Genomic DNA, 21,250 nt, shown 5'->3' with positions numbered 1-21,250 from the left:
TCCATTATTGAAGAGGCAAAATTGCTTTCAATAATAAAGGGAACCTCAGGATGTAATAATAGAGGCTATAATGGAAAATAAATTATAATGATCTATTTTTACATTTAGGTAACAGGTTATAGAGTATTAGTTATTTACTGTGACAAAACAAATTACCCCAAACTTAGGAGCTTAAAACAAATATCTCATATAGTTTTTGAGGGTGATGAATCTGGGAGTAGTTTAGCTGAGTAGTTCTGGCTAAAAGACTCATGAGATTGTAATCAAGCTGTAGACCATGGTTACAGCCTGTAAATGTCTGATTGGCTCATTCATGTGTCTATTACCAGGAGGCTTTAATTGATCACCATGGGGGTCTCTTCATAGATTTTCTTACAAGATAAGCAGCTAAATACTTTCAGAGCAATGGAGAGAGAAACGGAATCAGCAATGTTTTTTAAAACAATTTCAGAAGTGATATCCCATGACTTCTGCCACATTCTATCGGTCACATAGACTAACTCTGGTACAATGTGGGAGAGGATTACACAAAAGGGTGTGAATATCAGGGAACAGGGATAATTGGGGGCCATCTTGGAGGCTGGCTACCACATGCAATACCAAGATATTTTACTTATCCACTTATTTATTTTTTACTTTCACCAAGCCTTTCCAGGTTCTGCTCTACTTGTACTTATTCTTTTGTGCAATCCACATCTTACATCATGTACACTACTCTGCAAGGTACATTTCTGGGACTTTTTTTCATCACACTGGGGAAAAAAATGGGCTTTTGCCCTTTACTCATCAAATAATAATAATGATTATTGGAGATTATAATGCTAGTAATAGAACCTAACATTTGATGAGCCTTTTCTGTGCATTTTTATGGTTTATCTCAAGTAATCCTACAACAACTCTGTGAGGTAGGAGCTATTATTATTCCTATTTAACTAAAAAAGGAACTAAAGAAACATGACTTGTCCAAGGTTACTCAGGTAGTAACTGTTAGGACTGGAAAGAACCCAGTACTATTTGTCATGAGATCACATACTCTTTTTGTATGTTATAATATTTTAATATATTATTTAAAGCTATAGTTAAGAAATAGCTTGAATTCAGTAATGAACTTTTTGGTTTTGATTTTACTACCTAAGTATTTATTTACAATATTATTTTTTAAATAGTGATATATTTAATTTGGGAATATATATTATATATATTATGTTTTCAGCTTAAAATATAATGCATATTATAGTTTTAGCTTGAAAAGGCTTAATTGCACTTATGTTATAGCCTTATGAACAAAGGATATTTTAAAGAAAGGCAAAACAGGACATTTGCAAATTTGATTTAACTTAAATTTGACATATATTTTAAATGAGTGCATTTATTTATCTATTCTTATGTAGAATATTACCGTTCACTCAATTTATTCCTTATTGTATTTCCTCACTTTTAACAAAATAATACTATGAAAAATACGTTCCTACATTTTAATATTTATCTCTTTAATAATTTTCCTGTGTCTATGTCACAGAGTAGAAAGTTCATAATAAACCATATCTTATCCTGCAAGTACAGATTTGTTTTAGCACAGTAAATGAAGATCACCTTTCATTCCTGCTAGTTAACTAATCATAGTCTGTGACTACATCTACATATATACAAATATCACCATGACTTCCACTTAGAAATTCACCATCGATAATGAGATATTAGTTTACATATAGGAGATAACCAGATTGACTAGAGAAAAGGTTGAATAAGGAGCTCTTTCTAAATACACAATATATACAAGTCAGTTTACCAAGGCCCTAGCTCTCTTAACTATGTTCTGGTCAAGACTGATGCTGTCAGAATTTGTAATCCCAAGTGTAGTGAGGGCCAAGGGATACAGAGTAGGAAGAGGTAAATGAGGAGGAATTTGTTGAGAATTGATTTTTTGACTGCTTTTGAGACACTTCACTCGAATATCAGAAATAAATGTAGCCAAATTAGCATCACTAGAAAGGCAAGGCCATAGCAGTAGTGCTTGGGACTGCACTGCACATTATTAAGACCTAAAAATGTACGCTGCAACTCCATCATCAATTTCTTTCGCTTAGTAGCAGATTCCTGTAATAGCCCTAAGGCTCAAGACTGGCTACAATTTCCCATATTACTTGGAAATCCTCGTTACCGAGGACAGCTGCAGGATACTGATGAGGTTTAGGGGTAACTGTGTCTTAAGGAGCCATCTACATCTTTGATACAACAAGCTATATTAACTTTCAGAGTGGGTGGATATTTTGATTCCGTTTGAGGCCAATTCCGAATTCTAGTTGAATGTGTATACCGATATTTTTCTAAGCCATAGGTTATAACCAGTTGCTAAGATAAAGATTTAGTTTTAACTTTTTTTTATAATCATAGAAAATATAAGAATATCAATAGTTTATAAGTGGCTAAATGAGTTATTTAGACTGTGCTCTAAATTAGCTTTTCAATTTATGTAGCTAGGAGAGTTGTATAACAGGGGAGCTATGGTAGAATCAAAGGGCTCTCCATGGACTTGGTATTTTTTTTGCGTCTGGGCCCTTGACTTAATACATGACATGCCTTTTTCTGACATTCTGTTTCTTAAATCACATTTGCCGTCCTCTAAATTGGATGGAAAAATCAAGTTTCATTTTGTGTTATGCTCTTTATCCTTTTTCACTTATAAACTCTACATTGATTTTAGTAAGGCACTCACCACAGCTTATGAACTTGGGCAGCTTCTTTGAAAAAAAAGAAAATGAGTTCGCTTGTGAGCCTGTTTTCTCCCCAAGCCCTTTGGAAACTAATTACTACATCTGCAGTACAATAGCAAGGGGAACAGAGCCTAGCAGAAGGTTAGGGAAGGCAATCAGACAGCATGCTCTGTCTGCACAGCATCCTGCGAGCCAGGATGCTGCCTTATCTTTTGCTGATTACCCCTGTATACAGCGTGTAGCCACCGGCCATGAACTCCTTGAAGAACTCCAAGTGCAATTTGGAGTTGCCAGTGCAGGCTGCTCCTTCATATAATGGCACCCTAGGTCATTAAACAGTAATTTATATTGTTCTGCTTGGAAAAACGAAGCCATTGCAATGTTCTTTTTAAAGAGAAATGGGGAAAGAGTAATCTATAGACATATAGACAACAGAGGACCTGGGCTACTCAAAACACCGGCAAGCTGAGTGCACAGAGAAATAAACACCCTGCATCTAAGGGTCCAGGATTCTTTGTGCCTTTTGATGCCAAGCAAACTCTAGCCATGCTCTAATGAGGTGCTTTCCTCCTAACCTATGTGAAGCCACTGACATTTGGCATGTTGGGAGATAGATCAAAAGTGGCCTACAAGCATGTATAAATGTTTAACACCCAGGTGCTCGACTTGACATTTTCTTGCTATCTAGCAGCTGCCTGATTATTTAAGCATTACCAACAGTCATTGAACATGGAGAAAAGTCCACCTGTACTAATCATTTGCTATAATAGGATCAGTGTTCAACACTCAGGTTCTTTTGATTATCACGGTTAAACTTTCTCTTAGGTCCCCTAGCTTGCTAGAGGAAAAAGACTTACTGAACTGTGCTATATCAAAGCTGCTACTATTGAAATATTAGTGGAGGCTTTTGTGTTCCCAATAATAGATGTTTTTCTCCTTAAGAAGCTCAGATAATGATTACTAAAAAAATTTCACTATACAGATATGCTATATAATTTCTCTTGTCATTATAAAATCATACGAAGTGGATATAATATAAAGAAATAACTTTCATGCCAAGCTGCTATAATTTTATAGTCTAATTTCTTGTTATAAAATTAATACTAAATTGGCATTAGAAGACAGTGGAGTCTGTTCTCGTCCAAGTCCTGTCTCTGACTCTATTAAATATGTGAACTTGGACAAGTTAACTTCTCTGATCCTCAGTTTCCCCACTGGTAAAGTTATAATAGGTTTGTTAAGAGCAATTAAAAGAACTTTAAACAATACACCTGTTATAGTAAGCGCTAAGTAGGGTAGGCTCAGCTAGCACTCTACACCATTTCAGGTAGAAGCAGGGAGGGGTGGTGTTTTTGAGTATGTGTCGTATCAAGTGGAGGTAGACTGCTGAAAACATCCTTTCCTTTTCTCCCAAATAGTTTGCCCCAGGTCTATTTTTATTACTAATATTTTTACTTGCTTGGCAGAATCTAGGCACTCAATAGGTAGTTCCTTTTTTGTTTTTAACCCACATTTTCCTTTTTTATTCCTTCCCTTTTGTTTTTATTGATAATGGAATGAGAATCTTCTGCAAATAAGGAGGGAGGGTTGGTGAGATAAAAGAAAATCCTATTCCTTTAATTCTGCCCTCTATTTGGACGGGTTTAAGACAGAAGCCGGATAATCACTTTTTCAAGTTTCTTCTAAGTTGTTGTCAACATTAGATTTATTTTTATTGCAACTGAGACTTGCTATCTGGGTGCTTAGTTACATTTCTGCTGTATATATTGCAACATTAATATCATGATGGGTTGTTATAGAAAGCAAATGGCATATGGTTTGTGAAAATACTTTGCTAACAATGTAAACATCCAAATATACGCCAGTTGTTCTTGTTATCTGACTCTTGTCATAGACCTAAATACTTTGGGATTTGGGGACATTTTTGGACTTTTAAAATATTTTTATTTCACACATTAGCCAAATCTCTGGCTTAATCACTGTTGGCTGGTATGTGAGGCATTAGATTCATCACTTCTGAGACAGAATGAAAACGTGTATCCCATTTACCGTTTCTGAAGATACAGGTGACCCTTGAACAACGTTGGGGTTAGACGTGATGACAAAAATCAGGGTATAACTTACTGTCGGCCCTCTTTATATGCAGTTCCTCCACATCTCTGGTGCTGCATCTGAGGATTCAACCAACAGCAGATCATGTAGTACTGTAGTATTTAACTATTCAAAAAAATCTGTGTATAAGTGGATGCACACAGTTCAAACCCATGCTGTTCAAGGGTCAACTCTATATTGAATAAAATGCATTTAAAGCATTTGTGGATATCAAAAGATAAAATTGCAATCATATTGCAGGAAGTCGCACGCACTTTATCATTTGAGGGTTGTGTGGTATCTCTTTCTGCATGAGGTTTTGGTGGCTGATGAAACAAATTTAAACCTTACACTCTAGAGAAAATAACCAATAATGCTACAGTAGGGTTTGGCCAACTATGGCCCATGGGCCAAACCCAGGCAGCTGCCTGTTTTTGTGTGGCCTACAAGCTAAAAAGCTTATTTTAAATTTAAAATGGTTGAAAAAATTCAAACAAGAATGCTATTTTGTGACGTGAAAATTATACAAAATTCAAATTTTGGCATCCATAAGTAGAATTTTACTAGGACACTGCTACATCCATTTATTTACATGTTGTCTGTGACTTCTTTCATGCTATAATGGTAGAGTCTAGTAATTGTGACAGAGACCATATGGCCCACAAAAACTAAATAATTACAATCTGGCCCTTTACAGAAAAAGTTTGTCTACCCTTGGCCTAAGGAATCATTAACATTTTGAGACAATTTAGTACTCTCCTAGATCAAATAGGGTAGAATATATCTCAGTCATTATGTATACATTGATCAGAGAGACAAGCTGGAAAAATGTACATTCGATTGGAGACTAAAATCTTGAAAGATTTGTGTCCTGGAAAATTATGAAAAACAGATGGACAGAGTTGAATTGTACCAATAAGACATATGGGTTTTCCAACTCTGATACAGATTAATTTACACACACACACACACACACACACACACACACACACACACACACATATACACATATATGTGGTTAAAAGGGTAAATGTTAGAGCAGGAACTTGATCTTGATTAGGACTCACTGACTGAAATTCAACTGGGTGGCTTCCTCGTTCTCCACACGCTCTCTAAACCTGACTCTAATGAAAGTAAAAACTTAGAGAAACAATTAAGCATTTAGGAAGCTGCTTGTAACAGATCCATATTAATTTAGACATAAAGACCAACAACCTTTTAAGATAAGGCATAATGTCTCCACAGATAGCTTTCATCGATATGTAGCACCAGTCTATTGGTGGTCACTTAAAATGCATAATTGTACATCATCAAAAGATTCTGCCCAATTAACGTTATGTTCTGACACTCATCAAATGCCCAGGTTTCATCATTTTGAAATATCCACTTTGTAGCAGCCATTTTGGCCGTCTGTTTCCATTAAAGCCAATTGTTCAGACTAATAGAAAACATCTGGAAACAATGAGCTAGAAGTGTCCTGTAAATCAGAAGAAATACCTAGGAGAAGGGAGATAGCAACATCTTAGTAAATAACGATTGCTAATGCTTCCCGAGCACTTCTCTAGTCCTAGACTCTGTGCTAAGCTCTTTATATACATCATGTCCATTAATCCTTGCAACAATCCTATGAAATAGGTACAAATAGTATTATTGCTACATAAAGAGGAGCTAAGGAACAGTTACAGATTTTGTTGATCTGAGAACAGGATCTGAAGTCCAGGAATTTGTGTGTGTGTGTGTGTGAGAGAGAGAGAGAGAGAGGGAGTCTTGATGAGACATTCTACTCTGCTCTTAATTAGTAGGCAAGTAGGATTGGCTTACTTGTCACCATAGGACATTTTTGGTGGTGAGAGGGGATGGAGTTTATGAGAGAAGGTATAATGTTGTGTGCAGATAGACTGCCAAAATATAATTCTTCTTTCTCTCTCAAACAGTTGTCTCTGAGTTTAGGTTATTTTAATTTCTAGAACAATATGTAATGTGAAATGAGTATTGATTTCATGCTAATTTTATTAGTATTTCTTTTTTAAAAAAAGTACTATCAAACTGTCCATTGCCATGTCAACTATAACAAGAACCCCAGACATGTATGACTTAATAAATAAAATAGATATACCCTTGGTATGTGTACTATTAGATGAGCTATTAGCATAATACCATGCTTTAGGAGGACATGCTGCTCACTGATGAACTTGGGCCAAGTTTTCTTAACAGTTTAACAAGGCAGTCCTAGTTCAGTGAAGCCTCAGGTTGATTGGTTTTCAGATCCTGAGATTTCCCAGCATATAAACAACAAAAATATAGGCTACTTATTATACAATGCCATGCCTAATTTGAAGCTCAGTTTTAATTTCCTGTTGAGATTAAAATAGTAATAAAAGACAGAAGGAAGACCTGGGAGCTTTAAAAGGGACTGGAACTAAAATTAGCCAAAAATAAAGAGGATAAAAAAAGAATATATGCCAATGAAGAAAACTTCTCCATGGTGCCACGAACTAACACTGGGCTCTCTTGCCTTTAGGACTCACCTTGGAATGACAGAAAGGGCATGGATTATGGAGCCAAACAGAGCTGGGTCCTAATCCTTTATAAAGTACCTATTAGCCCTATAACCTTGTACAAATTAAACTCTCTAAATCTTATTTTCTACAAAAGTAAATTGGGAAAAATACCTATCCAACAGGATAAATGTTAAAAAAAATAACATGTGAAGTTTCAAATGCAGTTCTTGAAATTAGGAAAGATGACAAATACTAATGTATTGCCTTTTCTGTGTGCAATCTGTGTGTGTGTGTGTGTGTGTGTGTGTGTGTGTGTGTGTGTGTTCTTGGCATTTTTCAGTCCCCTCTTCCCTTACTTGCTAATATTTCCATTTTTTACACCCCCAAATGTCCCTACATTTAATTACTAAAACCTAGCCACTATAAGAGCTAAAAAGAAAAATCTTGCATAGTCAAGCACTCATTAACCCTGACCAAAGGAATAATAACCATTAGTTGGGTATAAATAATTCCTAAATAATGTGAACATTTGAGCAGTTAACTCACAATGTCCCTTTCCCAGCTAAAAGTACCTGACTCTTAGAATTATTAGTCATCCAGGATAAAAACGTAAAATATTTTGGAGAGAAGACAAGATTGCCTCATATTCATTTTTTAAAATCAATAAAATTTACGTGGCACCTACCTTGCATATTAGACATGAAAATTGCCACGAAGAAACTTACAACAGAGTGGCTAAGACAGGCATTGGTGAAATGATTATTTTGTTAAACATAAAATTGTAACTGCAGTAACTGTTGTAAGTGAAAGTATAAATACAAATTCTATGTGAGGTGAAGGGGTTGATACAGACACCTGAGAAGGCTGCACTGATGAAGAGACCTCAGCTGATATCTGAAAGTGAACAGGAGTAAGCAGACGGAGAGAGGCAGAAAAACAAAAGCATAGGCGAGAGCATGCGTGAAAAGAGACATGTTGACTGTGAGGAAAGAAAGGAGGATGTTATGTCTAGAGCAGAGAAATATTACAAGATGGAAGAGGAAAATAGGAGCTATGTTTATTTTTTATAGAATGCTAGCCTGAAGGTGGAGTAGATGGTTGACTACAGGATGATTTAAGACGTACTTAAAGATGCTACCATTAACATTCTCTCCCAGATATTTTACCATTCATTCATCTACCTAGTTAATGAACTACTCCTAATCAGATACAGGCAATCTTCACTTTGCATGGTAGTGCAGGACTGTGCAAGCTGAAACCATGAAAAGCAATTATAATATTAATGGGAAAATTAAGATATTCTGTAACTACAAAAGTTTGGTCAAAATATTAAAACCTCTCTTACTCTCAGTTAAAAATGTATAGGGAAATAAAAATAATAGTAATTTTCATTTAAAATACTAATTTAAAATTTTGGAAAAATCAAGAATTGAAGTATATTATTTGTTTGTAAAAAAATACTTATCAACAGTCGTTTGAACAGTTGTTGCCTCCTTCTCATCATATAACGTGATATGGAGTATCTTTGCTGTGTCTTGGTGAACTGTCCTACTCCTTACTAAGTTTGGATCAGCTTCCAACATTTTATCTTTCACACTTTCAATGTCATGAAATATCTCTGAGAATTCCTTTAATGTCAAGTATTTTGTCAGAGCACTTCCTCTGGGATATCTTTAGCTTTTTCATCACAACCATTTTCCTAATTTATGTTGATAAGTTCACCTTCTCAGTTCCTCTAGCTGAATATCTGGGATTTCTTGAATGGTGACAGTATCACCATTCCCAGGGTGAACTATTTCTTCTATAACTTCATTTCCATTTAATTTTTTCACTTCCAGTGTTATCACCTTTCATTCTTCTGCTGCAGTTTCATCTTTGTCAGTCAATTCCCTCTTTCAATTATCCATTTTTTCAAGTGCCACAGGATATCACTGGGAGATAAGGAGTCAACACAAATACATGCATTGCTGTTGCTGTCTGTGAGCATACTGAATACCAGGTATGTGGTGGCCAATCACTGACAGGTTTTCAAAGAAGTAATTGATTGGTCACTAATCATGATGTGCATCTGTATCTTATAACAAGTTTTTCAAGTATTGATAGTGATCATGCATGGTTGAGGCACACTGTTACAGAAAATCACAATAATGGGAAAGAAACACTATAGGGAGAATACACAAGAAACTTTAGACTCTTTATGTTTACATGGATATAATTTATCCTTTTCTCCAGATAACTAAACTGCCATCAATTATCAATAAGTGTGATCGACCTTTATATAAGAATCAGGGCCATGGGCATTTTCTACACTCTATTAGTATAAATCCAGGATAAGACACATACATGTAATTTTTTTCAGATCAACCTTCAAGATGAGATAAAATACAGGAAACATCACTAACAATCTGAGATATGTAGCCATCAAACATGCAAAGGTATACATAAAAGGTTTTGTTTTATACTTCACTTTCAGTGTCCGCTACATTTCAAACCCAGCTTTGATATTTCTGCTCATTTCAGAAGAAATCTCATATGCACTAACCAGTATTTTAAAATTAAAGTCATTTTTTCAGAAGATGAGAAATTAAGATTACTTATCTCATACATAATTCTACCAGTCATCCTGGTAACAATCATTTCTCTCCATAATATCTCCTTAAAAAATGTCAATAATCTTTTCACAGTGGATAATAACTTACACAGTGAATGTGAAAAGAGTGTTCAAGTCCTTTGTGCAATCAACCCAGTGTCTTTTGTTACGTATGTATGACTTCAAATCAGTGTAAAATGGCAGGCTAGCAGTTAAACAGTGTGCATTGCTGGATCTAATTAATTCTACTATTTTATGCCAAAAATTCCATTAGTTTCCATTAAAGGTCTTGATGTAGTGCAGGCTCCTTTATGTTGTGTAGTTAAAACAATCAAACTTCATTTCAAATGAAGGATTATACTGCAGAACTAAAGGAATGCCAGTGTGGTTTTCTAGCATTGAATAAGTTACTTTTAACAGGAGATTCAGACAAAAGTGAACTGCAAAACAGTTACCATGCAATGTAGCAACAGAAAACTTAAATCCACAGGGAAAGGCAGCTGGTAAAAGGCAGTTTAAGAGTTTGCCCTATGGGTTACATTATGATAATATTATAATCTGCCATTGAAAATGAAAGTTTCACAAGTGTTATTGGTAATGTTAGAATCAGCAGTGTAGCCAAATTTAGTATTATTATTGTGCTTGATATTTATACCTCTGCTATATATGCTCCTTTAAAGATCCCACATACTAATAATTCATCATATACTTTCATAGCTCTTTTTTGGGTCAATAAATAATACTTATTATGTGCACACTATGTGTAAAGCATCACCATCACTATTTGATGACAAATAGATCATTTACTCACATGGAGAACTGAACCATGAAAAAGGGAAATGGCATATCTTTATCTGCTCCCAAAGTGTATGAAGTATTCAGAACTCTTTCTTGTGGGTATCACTAGATTCGTTCAGTTTACTATTTTTTTTTGGTGATTAGAACCAACTTCCTTTATAGCTGGCTTGATGATCAAAACCAATACTTATGTAAGATAATCACAATTATAATCTATAACAGATAAATGTTAATTCTTACTTAAGAGCTTTTTAAGTAAAAAACATTGATAAACTACTTCACATGTATATTTTACTGCCAGAGGCTTACTTTTTTATTAATTAATCAGCCATCAAGCATCATCTGAAAACACACTATTAAGTTTATATATATATATATTATATATATAAATATATAATATATATTTATATATATATATAATAACTACTTTATATTAGTAGTTGAGACTAACACTAGCATACAGTTAGTGTGGCTTCAATCAAGAGAAGTTTCTTCAAGGTAGTTTATAACTGTAGAGCCCCCCAAATTTTGAACATTTGTGTTAGTGTCCATCCATGCTTTTCTTTGGAGGAGACAATCCATAGCTTTAGTCAGATTCTTGAAATCAATGTTCTGTTAAGGGTGGGAAATATTCTGGATAGATGGATATACAAAGAGCTTACACTAAGTATTAAATTGAATTACATGAATTAAACAAAGACCGAGGGCAAACGTTCAAAAAGTCAGTGATACTATGGGTTGGGATAGTAGAGAAGAGCTACATTGTAAGACCATTTTAACCACATAAATAGATAATATATACCATACCCGTTTCCTAGGTGTTTAGGAGATAAATACATTTTTAATTTATTTAGTTCTCACTATAAATAAAAAATCCTATTTCAATTTTATATTTCACTTAGGCTAAATTCTTAAGCTACACAAAATAATTTGAAAACCTAGTTAATATGACTGAACAATTAAATAGCATCAATATACTCCATGAAATGGATTTTGTCAAAAGACCAATATTTTCATCGACACTTCTTTCCGTAAAGATGTTAATTTTATGGATGGAATTAAGTTCAACTGATTCTAAAGAAAAAACCTAGGATATGAATAAGTTCTATATTTAGTTATTTTCTGTGCAGCTGTTTTAAAACCAACTTATCCACTGCTAAGTACAATAAGTCACCAACAGTAAAAAGACTGAAGTACATAAAAAATTAATTTTCGATTTCACTTTACATTTCTTCTGTCTACCAACATTTTGTCAATTACTTAAATCTCTTATAAAATAAATTTAATATCTAATAGCTACTTCAAAAATTGAAGCCACAGGCTTATTTATAATTTACATGTCATATTCTGCAAATCAGGGGGAAATTCTTTTGAAGAGTTTAAAAATAAATAATATTTCTTTTTTGCAGTCTTTATGAACAGATAATTATATATAGGTTTCAGATGCAGAACAGTAATAAACCTGGATAAAACAATAAAGCCTATTCTATTTTCATGTATGCAAGGTTAAGTAGTAGGTATTAAAAAGAATTACATAGTTACATATAGACGGGGGGAATTTCTTCCCTAATTTAATAACCATATTAAGATTTAGATTAGTTTTTCATTTTAGAGAAAGATGTTTTTAGAAAACTTTGGATCTTTTTATAGTTTTATTTTAGATATTTTATATCAATTCCATTTTTCCATGAATTTGACCTTGATTATGAAGCAAGACCAAAGTAAATCCAATTTGTCCCAAAACTCCTTTGGATGAATTACATCCTTTCTTGTATTTTGAGTCTTCATGCCAGCTTTGCATCAAAATCTCTTTCAATTATTTCATAAAGTTTTCAATTCATAATAAAAGAAATATTTATTTTTACAATTATCACTTCTCAGAAAAAAAGGATATTTTAATTTCCAAGCTTTCTTAATTTCTCATTGAATGCAAAAAATATGAAGTTTAAGCAGCCACTGAAAATACTGTTTTTGAAACTATGCAAGATTTCTCTCAATTCAAAACTAAAAACAAAGGCTACTTTCTATTTGTCATTGAGCTTGACCATCCCTCTTCTTTTCCTTATTCCTACTAACTGAAGGTATCTGGCACTTTTATAGCCTGCCTGTTAAGGGGGCTACAAGCACCAATTTAAAGGAATTAATAAAAATCATGAGTTATATCAGGTCTTCTCTCTTAAAAATGTGATTTACCTGAAAATAGAAAGATTTAAACTAAGATATACTGTGAATTAAACCAAGATAAAAAATTATTTCTGTATAGAACCACCTTTCTTTCAAACAAATAAGAAGGAGGTTACCAGACGGAATCTTTCTCCCAACTCTGATATTCCATGACTATAAAATCATTTTTATATTTAAAAGCAGAAGAAACAATCATTTAGTTGTTATGCCAGGACCAAGGAATCATTTCTTGCAATTTAGAGCATTAGCGTTAACTTAATATTTTTGATTGGTTATTCACAAATGCATTGGAGATGAAACAATGACTCAAGAATTCCAGATTTACAATATAAGCTACACAATATATCCATCGGATGAAGGCTCATTCATTTCAAAGAGAATATAATAATCTGAATTGTGTTTCTGTTTTAGCATCTGAACATACTTACAGCTTTCTCAATTATTCAATGCCTCAAAGTCCCACCAAAAGAACAACTACAGGGGCTTCCCTGGTGGCGCAGTGGATGAGAGTCCGCCTGCTGATGCAGGGGACGCGGGTTCGTGCCCCGGTCCGGGAGGATCCCACATCCCGCGGAGCGGCTGGGCCCGTGAGCCATGGCTGCTGAGCCTGCGCGTCCGGAGCCTGTGCTCCGCAACGGGAGAGGCCACAGCAGTGAGAGGCCTGCGTACCGCAAAAAAATAAAAAAAAATTAAAAAAAAAAGAACAACTACATCAGCCACGTGTCTCTAAAAAGGAGCACATTTGTATGAGCTGAGAAAAAAGCAATCAATATTTGTTCATATTTTCCATTAAAAATGTCCAATGGAAAAACTTCACAGCTTCAATGCCTCAGTTGGTAATTCATTACTCATGTTATTACAATCCCCATCTTTGACTTGGTTTAAGACAGAATAAATCCAGTTTCTTTGTCTTCTGCCTAGGATTATTTTGCAAGCTTTTTTCCCCTGCATTCTTTATTGATGGCTCTTAAGATATCTTTATTTAATCAGAAGGTCAAAATCTGATCTCAGTACTCTAAAAATATCCAACTAAGACTATATATAAAAAAACATATAAGAACATGACACTCTCTATAGCTAGACAGATATGGATATATAGGTATGTGTATTTATTTGGCAATGTTTATATTAAAGATGAAAGTTTATTGTGTTACAGGATTTTTTAAAAATTAATCTTAAAAAAACCCTCAAATATGAAGCCCTTCATAGATAATAAGATCCAAAAAATGACTCAAGAATGGCATATGTTAATGAAGAAGTAGTAAAGATCAAAGCAGAAAGCTAAGGCATATGCATATGGAAATCTCATCAAGTTCAGATAAAAGCTAATGTATGTGAAGAAAGAATAAAATACATCTGTCCATCTGTCTAATACGGTTAATTAACCTAGTCTTGGAAGTTTCCAAGAAAAAGGTCATTTATGAAATCACAAGTTCATTTCTAAAAAAAAATGAATAAATGTAACAGTTCAATAATATAATAAAACTTACAATTTTAAAAGAAAAGAATGAAAGTTTGCTTCACAATAAAAGAAACCTTCAAGACAGATAAAATCATGGTATGAACAATGTTGCATTTTATTACTGATTGAAAGGGTTTGACCATGACATTTCATCCATCAGATTCCATTTCTCATTACATGAAAACAATGCACATTTATCAAGTATATGTGTGGCTTCTCAAATTTATGTTGTATCTAAAATTTTTTTTGCCTTAATTTCCAATGATTATAGTAATTATTATGATTTTTATCAGAATTGCAGGCTCTCATCATCACAGTCCTTCAGAATTTCAGTCTATTCTAAAGACTTTGTGCACACGAAGAAATTTTAGCCTCATCCCATTACTGCATTAATTCAAATTTCTTTGTGTCAGTTGTTGACTTAAGTATAAATCATTGACTGTTAAGGACATAGATTCTCACTCATGAAAATGGAAACCAGCTGAATCCTCTGGAACTGGTACAAATCATTAACATTATTCAGCAATAGTCCACTCTGGCAAATCACCATGAGACGATGATTATAGCACGCCTTAAAAGGTAGTAAATTGTAATGCACTGACCACTCTGTGCCCACTTCACTTCTCTGCTAACTCAATAGTCCACTAAGAACAAAGTAAACGTAAGGTAACTCTTAACAAAAATCAGAGTGTATAGAAAAATCAAGATCTACTTCCTTAATGTGGATCCTGAAAGATAACTTAAAAAAAAGATAACTTAAAAATTATGAGGTATGATGTTGTGCTGGGGGGTGTACTACACTAACCATGGAAAAATTTACCAAATAGGTGTTTTTAAAAATATATGTGTGTGTGTGTGCCTGCATGCGTGTGTGTGTATGTATATATATACATACACACATATATGTTTTTATTAATCTTCATGATTATTTGGTGACTAACAAAAAAATAATCCTGAGAAAGCACTCTGCCTTTGTCAAAGTATCTCTTTAGATATGACTATTATGGATTCTGGAGAACAACACTTTAAGTTAAATATAAAGATCTCGTAAAAAAATGTACGGAATAAGGCTGGCTTATAAACAAAGCCCACATTATATGAGGCAGTTTTGCTGTCTCACTCTACATGCCTGGAGAGGAGAGCACCCAGAGCAGATTTGTCTTATGCTGATTTCTCTTGTTTACTAAATAATGTTGAAATACCTCTTTACCCTACTATGATTAAGGCATGTATTAATATGCTGGTGGCAATACATGTTTGTGAGTATCTTCAACATTTCTATTGTAATTTTAAAATCAGGATTAATATATTTTTTCAAAGTAAGAGAGTAAAAATTAGTGTTATACTAAGCATTTTACAAGAAATGAGAGAATACTTAGCTATAAATTAATTAGAAAATGCCATAAGTTTAAAAATAGCAAATTTAGTATTTTAAAATTTTTCTATCGTACTTTCCCCCTCGATTTTAAACTTATTTTCAAACAATTATTTTTAATTTATAAAGAGCATATAGTCATTTTGCACAGTTGTTGATTACTGTTTAAGGCTAAGAATGAAAAATCACTTTTCTAAATTTGAATACTTTATGATACTTAAGTGCTTTAGAAAACAGATGCTAACTTTGAGTTTGACTTAAATATATGGTTTGGGAAAATGATCTTTATTGTGAGGTTTTTACCATGTTTGAGGAGGTTTTTTTAGGATTCAGATTGATTGGGAATGACATTATCAAAATGAGAAAACAATATTGCACACTGCAGAACTAAAAAAAAAATACAACCTTATATCAGCACTGTCCAAAAGAAATATCATGTGAGCCACAAATGTAGTTTTTAAGTTTCTAGTAACCATATTAAAACGGAACAGGTGAAACTAATGTTAACATATATCTTACTTAACCCAATATATTCAAAATGATATCATTTCAACATACAAACATTCTAAAAATTATTAATAACGTATTTCCCATTCTTTCATGTGTTCTAAGTCATTAAAACCTGGTTATGTTTTATACTAACAACACATCTCAATTTGGACATGTGATTAGTAGCTGCTCTACTAAACACAAAGCCATAAAGGACTGGGTGGCAATGCTCTCGGACCCTACCTTTTAAAAGAAATTGGCATTTAAGGCAAGAAAGGTAAAATATATATAGAAGGTATCAAAAGGAAGAAAATATCACAGTACCATAAATTTAATATTTATGATATTAACCCCCTTGGATGTGAAAAACAGAATTTTCAACAGAAGTGTAGTCAAGGGCAAGAAAGTAGGTCTGGAAGGACAGCTGAAGGAGGTATGGTAGTATACTTCTTTTATTGGTGCCCTGTATCCAACACAGATTGCTGCCGTTAACTTGTAAGACAAAATCACCTGAGGTACAGGCATTGTGCTGTATGTTTCTTACCATATAGCATCTATTTCTATTTTCTCTGGTTCACACTTATGGTTATTCAAAAAAAATACAGTTTTAGAAAAACAACTTTGTCAGAACCCATGTGTTTTAAACTTAATCCTTCCCCTCTCTCCCTTATATTCTTTGTTCCTCTGTAGCCTTTGCAACATGTGCCTGCTAAATACATACATACATACATACATACATAACTTGTATGTTGGGTGTAAGGGTGCATATTTATGAGAACCAGGCATGTGGGGAAGTCACACTGTGAAGAGGGTGTTACTCACAGAGGCTCCTGACCCTTTGAAATACCCTCAGCTGCTCTGAAAACCACAGGAAACCTGTTTGTTTATGGAAGTGTGCCAGGTGTTTCTTTTTCATAAATTCTTAATTGATTAATCATCATCATCTAGGAAAAAAGGGTAACGCCATGATGAGAGGCTGCATTTTCCATCTGTACATTAAATAAATAGAATATTTCAAATGAGAAACAATGAAGAGAAAAAGAGGGAGCAAGGAAGAGAGAAAATATGAGCAGAAAGTTAGGCAAGTGGATTTATAATTTAATCATAGTTTATACTCCCAAGCTGTTTGAATTTTCCATCCACTTAGTAAAACCCTGTGAATTGACAAAATCTGTGAATATTTTATTCTACAATTATACCCGATTTAGTTATCTTTGGAATAATATTCAGTCAAAGGAATGAGGTAAAACATGGTATGATCATCATTTTAAAAAACTGCTATACTTAGATAATAATATCTTATTAAAATTAGTTTTGAATAAAATAGGAAGTTGACAATAAGGGAAAATATGTATTTTTAAATGGCAATTGTCTTCCTTGGAAGCTTCCAGTATTTATTTAAAAATAGAAAGTGGACACTTAAGAGAGATGGTAGGATGGAGAGAACAATGATAGGTATCTAGACACTAAACTAACCATGGAAGAGATGAGCAAACATGACTAAGTTATCGAGCAGATCTTTTTCTAAAGCTAGATTACTTTAAATAAAAGAATATGTCGCACCCTCCCAATTCAGACATACATACACTATTGATACTATGTATAAAATAGATAACTAATGATAACCTACTGTATAGCACAGGGAACTCTACTCAATGCTCTGTGGTGACCTAAACGGTAAGGAAATCCAAAAAAGAGGGGATATATGTATTCGTACAGCTGATTCGCTTTGCGGTACAGTAGAAACTAACACAACATTGAAAAGCAACTATACTTCCATAAAAATTAATTTAAAAAAAAAGAATATGTCCCTGCAATGGACAGCATGGGAGAATAATTTACCTACCTGGATATACACTGAAACATCAGGGATGAATTTTAGCAGGGTCTGAACTACTTGGTAAGAGACAACAAAGGAATTACAGATGGGGAACTCATCGTGAAGACTACATTTTGAAGAATATGAAGCAAATGTTAAATACAGATTTCAATCATAACAATAAATGATTGCTAGTTAATAAGAAACGACCATTGTCTTTTTGCCTCTCACTGTGGTTTTATTTTGGCTTTTGTTCTGAATTATGATTTACAGGTGAACAATAACTGATTATAAACAATAAATGATAAATCACATGTACAGAATTGGTCAATGTAGATCACTGACAGAGCCCTGAGCTGTACAGCTGACCAACTAAATCATCACCATCAACATCATCATCATCATTTGGGTGTTAGTTAGAAAGGAAGACTCCCAGGCCCTACTCCAGACCTACTGAATTAGGATCTTAATTTTGACAAGATTCCCAAGTGATTTGAATGTGTATTAGATGAGAAGAACTGCTACATATATTGGTTTTCACTTCCATTTCATTGAGTATAGCTAGATATAGCTATACTTTGACCATTACATGTACCAAACCAAGATGAACAATGGGCCAGTCAACAAAACTTTGGTTTTTGGTTGTAGAGCGTTGCCATAAGTTTTGCTGAGTCTCTATGGCCATGGTGGAAAGTCACATTTAGAGGAAAAAAAATGTCCATGATGCTCTTTTAACTTAGATGTTTTTGCTAATATTTTTCTACTTAATCTGTAAAATTTTGAACAAGTAATAAACTGAAGATTTAGATTAACAAATTTAATTTTTATTTAACAATCTTCAAATATATAAAGTTACTATATAGGAAACTTCCTTAATCTGATCTAGACATATAGATATGTTTAGCCATGCAAAAAAAAATGACTATCTATGGATATGTGTGTCTGTTTGTGTGTCTGTTGCTAAACACTGAAATAAAACATCATTTCACAGATGCTTTAAAAAAAGGAAAATACATTATATTTAAAATGACTACCTAGATTTATAAGATACAATTTTGTTAACTGAACTAGCCTGTAGTTTAACATGATTATTAATTTCAACTAAATTTTGATTATATTAAATCTTGACAAGTCACTTATTTAGAAAACGTTTCATCTCAAATATAAAGTAATTTTTTACTTCATACTACATAGTCTATAGTTTTCTAATATATTTCTCTGTCATTTACCAACGAAACATGCTAAAGTTTCAGGTAACTTTTTATCTAATAAATACTTCTAGAACAAAGAAAAGATTAAAAGTCAACTTCAACTTGATTTAAATCAAGAAAGGAAAACAAGACAGTGAAACTCTAGAAACACTGAAAAAAGATAGTAAGATCCATCTGTTAGTGACAGAATGGGAAAATGAGATTGTTTGCATTAGAAAATGCTGCATAGAGCAGATTATTCTAAATTGTGTTTTGCAGAACTCTGACCTCACAAAGGTGTGAGAAAAAGTGTGCACTGAACAAAATAAGTTTGGGGCACTCTGAGGAAGTTCAGTGAAGATTAGTATATCACATTTATGAGGTCTCCAATTAAAAAGAAACATACACATAACTATTTTTTATCTGCATTTTTCAAACTTATTCCATTAATGTGTTCCTTTAGATTTTATTGTAGAATACTGATATACTGATAAATATACTGATTATAGAACACTTTTTGGACTGCTATAAGAAGTTATCAATACCTATTGTATCAGTTCCAATGGGATAAAAGCAAATTTTACTATTATATTAGTGTACTAATTTAAATAGATATTTCTTTGCTACCAAAAATATTGTCCCTTTTGCCTATCTTCAGTAAAAAAAATCCAAAAAAGTAGATTCCACGTTCATCAAAAGCTAATGTGCTCAAAATAGCAATTGAAAATTAATATTTGATTACCATTATTTGATAATGTGGGCATTTCAATGACATTCTGTATCGATGAATGGACATACTGAAGTGGAGGCTAAAATATCTATGAGATGCACTTCTCTTATATCACCATACATACATGCCAATATGATATATTACTTCAAAACTAGAACAATGACAAGTTTAATTCAGAAAGAAAAACCAACAGAGAAAAACAGAAATAAACAAACAAACAAAACCCAGCATTACACCCTGAAAAGTATTTTATAAAAATCAACTTTGTATGCACTTTTCTTTATGGAGGTTGCTCTGGACTAAATTGGTCCAAAGTAGTATATGGAAGATAAAGAAATATAGGATATGTTTATTCTTTGTGTCATTTAAAACAAAATTTTATTTCCATTTCTATTTACTTAATTATAATGTTTAATATGTTATGAATCTATGCCATCCATATGTTATAAATAACAATGTTCATGATGCCTACTTTAAATCATTCTTGGAAGAAGATGTATGATTAGATAAATAATTGCTTACTAATTACTTTACGGATCTTGACTGGCTAATCCTGCTAATCTAGGTACTTTAATAAGTATTTACATGGGAGTTACATATTTCAGGATTTTTTAATATAACAAAGGCAATAAAATATAAAAGTCATCCATTCTTAGAAGATAATTGAAAACATCATTCTTAATGCATAAATATTCTGAAGTTCAATCACTTAACTAAAAGGTTTTTGTCATACTTGTTGATTGATGAGTTAATACAAAGAAAATAAGCTGAAAGCAGAATTCAAGTGATGTCAATTATTTTAGGTGTCTTTAATCACCTTTGTTTTGGGTTTCAGTTAATTTTCCTATATTTATCATATAGGTAACTTATCTTTTCTCTAAGTATTAATTCATTAATCTCTTTATAAATTTTATAAACAATGTGAAATGGGAATGATATTTCACCTTATAGAAATTCTTCCATTTTTCAAGCTATGTAGGCTCAGTTGCTCTCCTATTGTCATTCAACGAGTCGATATTAGAGCCAAGATACATTGTCTATAGCTCCCTAGTCCTATATGTGTCCTCAGAGTATTCAATTACCCACCAGAGAGCAATGGCAAATATTAATAAATGATTTATGGTAAATCGTTAGCTATTGTCCCATTATCCATTTATCCCAACGAGAGCTTAGCCTATTTAGAAATTACTGCACCTTCACCCCCACTTTGTTTTTAAGGAAAATATCCATTGAGGATATCAGTAAAATCATGACAGTTCAGGAGTTTTGGCAAGCACACTGTCCAAAGTAGGGGAATGTGCGTCATG

The 21,250-nt window shown here is 33.2% G+C and overlaps 1 protein-coding gene across 14 annotated transcripts in view; it reads right to left on the bottom strand.

Annotated features, from left to right (window-relative positions):
- ROBO2 (roundabout guidance receptor 2) overlaps window positions 1-21,250 on the bottom strand; it is a 1,648,891-nt gene that overhangs the window by 813,178 nt on the left and 814,463 nt on the right. The window lies entirely within an intron of this gene.

This window comes from Globicephala melas, chromosome 4 (genome assembly GCF_963455315.2).
Source record: "Globicephala melas chromosome 4, mGloMel1.2, whole genome shotgun sequence".
In the NCBI taxonomy this organism is placed as follows: domain Eukaryota; kingdom Metazoa; phylum Chordata; class Mammalia; order Artiodactyla; family Delphinidae; genus Globicephala; species Globicephala melas.
This window is presented reverse-complemented; position numbering and strand designations above follow the sequence as displayed.